Below are 6,000 nucleotides of genomic sequence, written 5' to 3' on the forward strand. Positions count from 1 at the left end.
CTTTTCAGTCCTTATTATCGAATGCTCTGCACCTTAACTGTCGGTCTCTCTAAACACCCCAAGACACCTTATGACACCCCAAGACTATCAAAGAAAACCCCAGTAATAATAATAATAATAATGAGGACTTTGTATAGCGCCTAATCTCTAATCTTTAGAAGCTCTAAGCGCTTTACAACATTAAACAACACCTATAAGATATGAAAAAAAACAACATATAATGATATGATTACAAAAGAAATACCATGGAATTTGAAAACATTATTTAAAAAACATGCTGAGAATATTTAAGGTAGGAAACATTATTAGGTCTTTAAGTTTGTTCTTGCAGTCGAAATAAGTGAGTTTTGAGAGCACTCTTGAATGCGATCACTGTGTCTTTGTGTCTAAGTTCGGTGGGCAATTCATTCCACGTTGCTGGGCCCTGGTATGCAAAAGAACGTTGTCCATATGACTTTGTTTTCATAGTGGGAATAATGAGTATACGACTGTAAGAAGAGGAGCGTAAGTATCTTCCTGGTGTGTACACATGGGTGAGGTCGGATAAGTATGTTGGACTAGAGTCCGACAGTGAAACGTAGCAAAGAGAACACATTTTGTACATATATTCGCACCAAATCTCGCAAAAACGTGCCAAGAAGCATGAAGGGAGAAAAAAAGCAAAAACACATATGGACATTGTTACTATCAATGATTGATAGCATTGGTCGATGGCCCTATTTCCGATAACCTACGGAAACTAACTCTTATGCTTCAAATCTCTGTAATTTCATAATATTGTATTTACATAATTTCCTCATTAAATGGCACTGCACCATACTTCTCTCATTTATGTTTTTATAAACTGTTTAAATACAAATTTTCATTTCAAATCGTGCATCAAAATTATTGACAGACGTCTAGAATACATCACCAAAAAAAGTGTTTGAAACTCCACGGGAGTGATTTCTCTTGATTTTAAGTAGCCCTAATCGCTCTTTAATTTCCTTGATTTTAATCAATATCATGCTTGATATATCAGATGTAATTTATCTAAACTGTCTGAATATAAAGGTCATTTAATGATTAGGATTACCTAGTATATATATATATATATATATATATATATATATATATATATATATATATATATATATATATAGAGAGAGAGAGAGAGAGAGAGAGAGAGAGAGAGAGAGGGGGGGGGGTAACCCTCCACCAAGTTGTTGCTCTTCTTATGCTGTATATTGAAAAATAAAATGTATTCCTTATACTAAGACGTATTTACTGAAATGAATACAGTTAGTGGTCTTCTACATGTTACATTCATTATGTCAATGTATGAATTACTCTGTCTCAATAGCTAATCGAGAGGACATGCCAAAACTCTGTCATATGTTGAGCAAAGATGATGCCTTTACTGGATTTAAAATCCTTTGTGAATAGGATCGCAGGAACGCTGGTCGAAAACTGATTTATTTGAAGGGTTGTTTAAAAAGTGTTAGTCAACGTTGACGGAAATGACGTTTGTCTCTTTATCTCAAGATGTCTTATGCAATGCAAATGTCGCAGCTCGTAGACATAGCCTGAATCCAATAATAAATGGTATTTTCCTGTATTAGTACGTCACTGTTCGTTTCAAAAGAGGCATTTATTTTTAAACACAACTAAAAATTTGCCACCCCTCCTCAGTTTTGCCGCTCTATGTATCAGGCTGATTCGGATCATGGCTGATTGGGACCATGCTTATTCAGCGCAAATTGTGGGCTGATTCGTCCGAAATTACAGACTGATTACAAGAAGAAATACAAAGTATTAAACACACATACCTGGTTTATTTTCGAAGTTATGAATGTTTTCGCAAGCATAGTAAAATAATATAAAAGGTCGATTTTCATCGTTTTACATTTATTTAATATATCAAGTTTCTAGTTGAAATCAGAAAAAAAGATATGAGTTATCGCATTTACATTTATTTTTACCAAAATAACTTTTCCATGTTTCAATAAAGAAAATATAAAGTTAACTTTTTCATAAATTAGGCCATTTTTAACACTATTAAACAATAATGCGTATTATTAATTATCGAGTTATCTAGCAAATCGTGCTTTTTTCGCATTATATTTACAAAACAAATTGCACAAAGAGTTATTGACGAGTAAAACGACATTATAACGTATCAAATAGTTGTCGGAAACAGTACAAACGAACGTCCGATTTGTATTGGCCCTGTCCTTCTGCACACACACGCTTCTTTCAGAACTTACAAGAGCTTTCTGGAGCATATTGCTATAGAGCTAGCTGAAAGTACATACTATATGTTCGTTCCATTAATCAAGGTTGACGTGCTAAGACCAAAATTACCGTGGAATAAATAATAATGTATTAGGCCACAGCTACCAAAAAGTTACCACCACCACCATTATATATATATATATATATATATATATATATATATATATATATATATATATATATATATATATATATATATATATACACACACACACACACACTTGACTGGGACTTTTAGCCCTTGGGGTGAGGGTGGGTTGGTTGACAGCGATCATTTTTAAAAGAAGCATCCATAAGCCTTCGAGATGTCTTAAAATTTTGAAATTCATTTGCTCAAGGAAATAAATATAAAAAAGAACAACTCTACGTCAACTTAAAATAACAACATATATTGGCAGTTAACATCAAATGTATCTATCGACTTTTATGAGTACGGGCAGGAATGCGCTTAAAGAGTTAAGGGTATTGAACTGAGTTCCGGAATAAACAGATGTTTGCAACCCCTAACACTCGTGATTAAAATTGGTTTACATCCAGGTGTTTTGAGTAGTAATTAGGCTTGAGTGTTTGATCTTACAGTTACAGTAAGCAACACTAAAGGACATTTGCCGACCATGCGGTACTTTCATTAATGATTCAAGAATTACCCGACAAGCAGAATTGGCCGATTGGTTATATATATATATATATATATATATATATATATATATATATATATATATATATATATATATATATATATATATATATATATATATATATATAACTCATGAGTTATTTGTGCAAGTTTTCATCCAGTTTGAATTGTTGTCCTTTGACAAACAAGTTTCAAAATGTTTCAAAAAAAGCGGGTAATTGCTACTACTGGAAGAGCTGCGTTTCTCCCGTGCGGTTCCTGTCGTTTAAACTATATGTCTAACTGCATTCATTGTGACTCTTGCCGTCAATGGAATCATTCAAAGTCTGAACAGTTGTCTATGGAAGAATTTGCTATTTTACTGAACATTTTGACGTCCTATATATTTGCAACAAATGTTTCGTCTTAGAGGTCAGTACATCTACTTACAACTACAACGAAGGATTAAATCGCTTGGCACATGTAACTTTAATCAGTTAGTAATGTTTTAAAATGTATCTCTATATGCATGACATTAGGAATTTAAATTATTTATTTCCTCAATAATGACGCGTGTAGGAAGCACCAAATTTAGTATAACTTTACAAGTGTAGGCCTATCCATTTTTATGTATTGTTTCTTTAGTGTGCTTGTTCAATATGCTGCTTATTTTGGTTTGCATTTATGTTAATATTAATAATAGTATTGCATGCCTTGACTACTGATTCAAGCAACTGTTTTGATTTATATTACATTTATGTTTCAAGAGATTATATCATACATAATACTCCTATATCTGGAAGATAAAGCAAAACTTACATAAATCTGTAAGTTGTATATCTCTCATTTAAAACATATACCTCGAAAAATGTTTAAAATCCAACAATTAGACTCAAGGAAAATATCTGATAGACCAAGATGTCAGATAATTTTCAAAATGTTAAGTTTTATCGAACTATTTATAATTTGTCAGATTCTGTTTATTAAAAAAAATTATCGTCATTTTCGATGATATAAAAAAAACCCACAAAACATTGTGACCCTTCCCCTTTTAACATTACTTTTATCTTTTTATTGTTTATGAATTCATTATATGCTCTCATTATTAATCTAAGTAAACATATTTCTTAGCGTCTGGGTCATGGTTATTGCAATTACTCCATAAAAATACCTAGCCTACCTGATGTCTACTACATCCTTATTATAATTTTATAACAAAATTCAGCAGTACATTAAACAAACTCATTTCTTACAATTGAATTAGCCTCGATTTCTTTTCCGCAAATATCTTGTATATGTTTTATTGCCGCTATAGGTAACATGCTGATTCGGATCATGGCTGATTGGAAACACACTTATTCGGCGGAAATTATGGGATGATTCGTCCCAAAATACAGACTGATTTAAAGAAGAAAGAAAATCAATGAAACCCACATACCTGGTTTATGTTAAAAGTTATAAATGTTTTCGCAAGCATAGTAAGAGAATATAAAAAGTTGAATTTCATCGTTTAAATTTACATGAAATAACAAGTTTCTTGCAGAAATCAGCAAAAGATTTGAGCTATCGCATTTACATTTTTTTAAATACCAAATACATTTCCAATGTTTCAAAAAGAAATATAAAGTTAACTTTTTCCTAAATTAGGCCATTATCAACGCTATCAAACAATAATGCATAGTTATTGATTATCGATTTTTCGTGCAAACCGTTAACACTATTAAACAATAATGCGTATTATTAATTATCGAGTTATCTAGCAAACCGTGCTTTCTTCGCATTATATTTACAAAACAAATTGTATAAAGAGTTATTTATGAAACTGTTAGAACTGATAGAACATTTAGGATGATAGGAATTCATTTACCATACAGCAAGTTTTTATATTGTTTGTCTATATTTTAGGCAAATAAATTGTATTTGTAAATTTTATAAAACTTATTCGTGTTTGCTCAATCTTGATACTAATTTTAAGACCTTAGAGTTGTAGAATAGCATCACCATTATCATGCGTACAATTGGTGTTTCGTTTCTTTAATGATTATCAGACATTCATCAACGCACCTGGGAAATAATGAGAAATATAATATTTTAAACAAGTATAAATAAATTGGGTAGAATCAGCCATGGGCCGAATAGCTAGCATTCGCCTATAGTTACTATAGTCTATAGATAAATCAGGTACAACATTAATTGACCCATGCAGTATTTATCACATTTATGCTGATATGTCTTTTCTGTTTCTCTTTTATATAGTGGGCACCGCTACACGGCTTAAAGAATATTCAGTATGCTGAAAACGTGAGTCAGTCAGGATAAATCCTCTCAGTTTCTACGGCAAATCGTTAATCCAGCATGCGTTTGTGGAAATCGACAGGATGCACAAAACATCATGGGAAATGCAAATTAGGCTCTATCGGCATCCCATTAATGACCACAGGAAATGGCAATTGTCTGTTTAATGCTGCGTCGATCGCGCTTACTGGTGGTGAAAAATCATCGACGGAACTTCGGCTAAGAACGTCATAGAAATGTTACTCAATTCCAATACATACACGTCGAGACCTGATTTCGACCAACTTATGGACTACTTACCTTCATTTGAAGAGTCACTCAGGTCGTGCTGCACTGACGGCGAATATTCTTCGATATAGACAGTTATGGCTCTATCAACAGTAATTGGGTTGCCAATACATACACTATATCCTGCAATGAATGGACCGATTGACAAAGCGTCTGAAGTACTGAAGAAATTCTTCTCGCCCGATGCTAACAAAGAACCCCTTACAATATTATGGAGTAGAATGGGTTGCCGGGCCAAAGGCCCACATGGACTGCTAACCATTTTTTCCCAGTGTTCATACATGGTACCACTGAAGATCTGATTCAAAATACTGAACACTTCATGCCAAATGATATAATCACGCCAGTTACCGATTGGAAAACGCAGGCGACATTCCTAATAAAAGATAACACGGGCCTCGATTTCATGGTCACAAATATCAGCAAATCCAATTTAGATGATCATAACAACACTGATACATTTTTGCACACATCAGGCATCAAAACTGTAGTCAACCAACCAGCAAGAAAATATGAAAACTCTGGTT

Source organism: Sinohyriopsis cumingii, chromosome 1, assembly GCF_028554795.1.
Source record: "Sinohyriopsis cumingii isolate HCF-2022 chromosome 1, ASM2855479v2, whole genome shotgun sequence".
Taxonomy (NCBI): Eukaryota; Metazoa; Mollusca; class Bivalvia; order Unionida; family Unionidae; genus Sinohyriopsis; species Sinohyriopsis cumingii.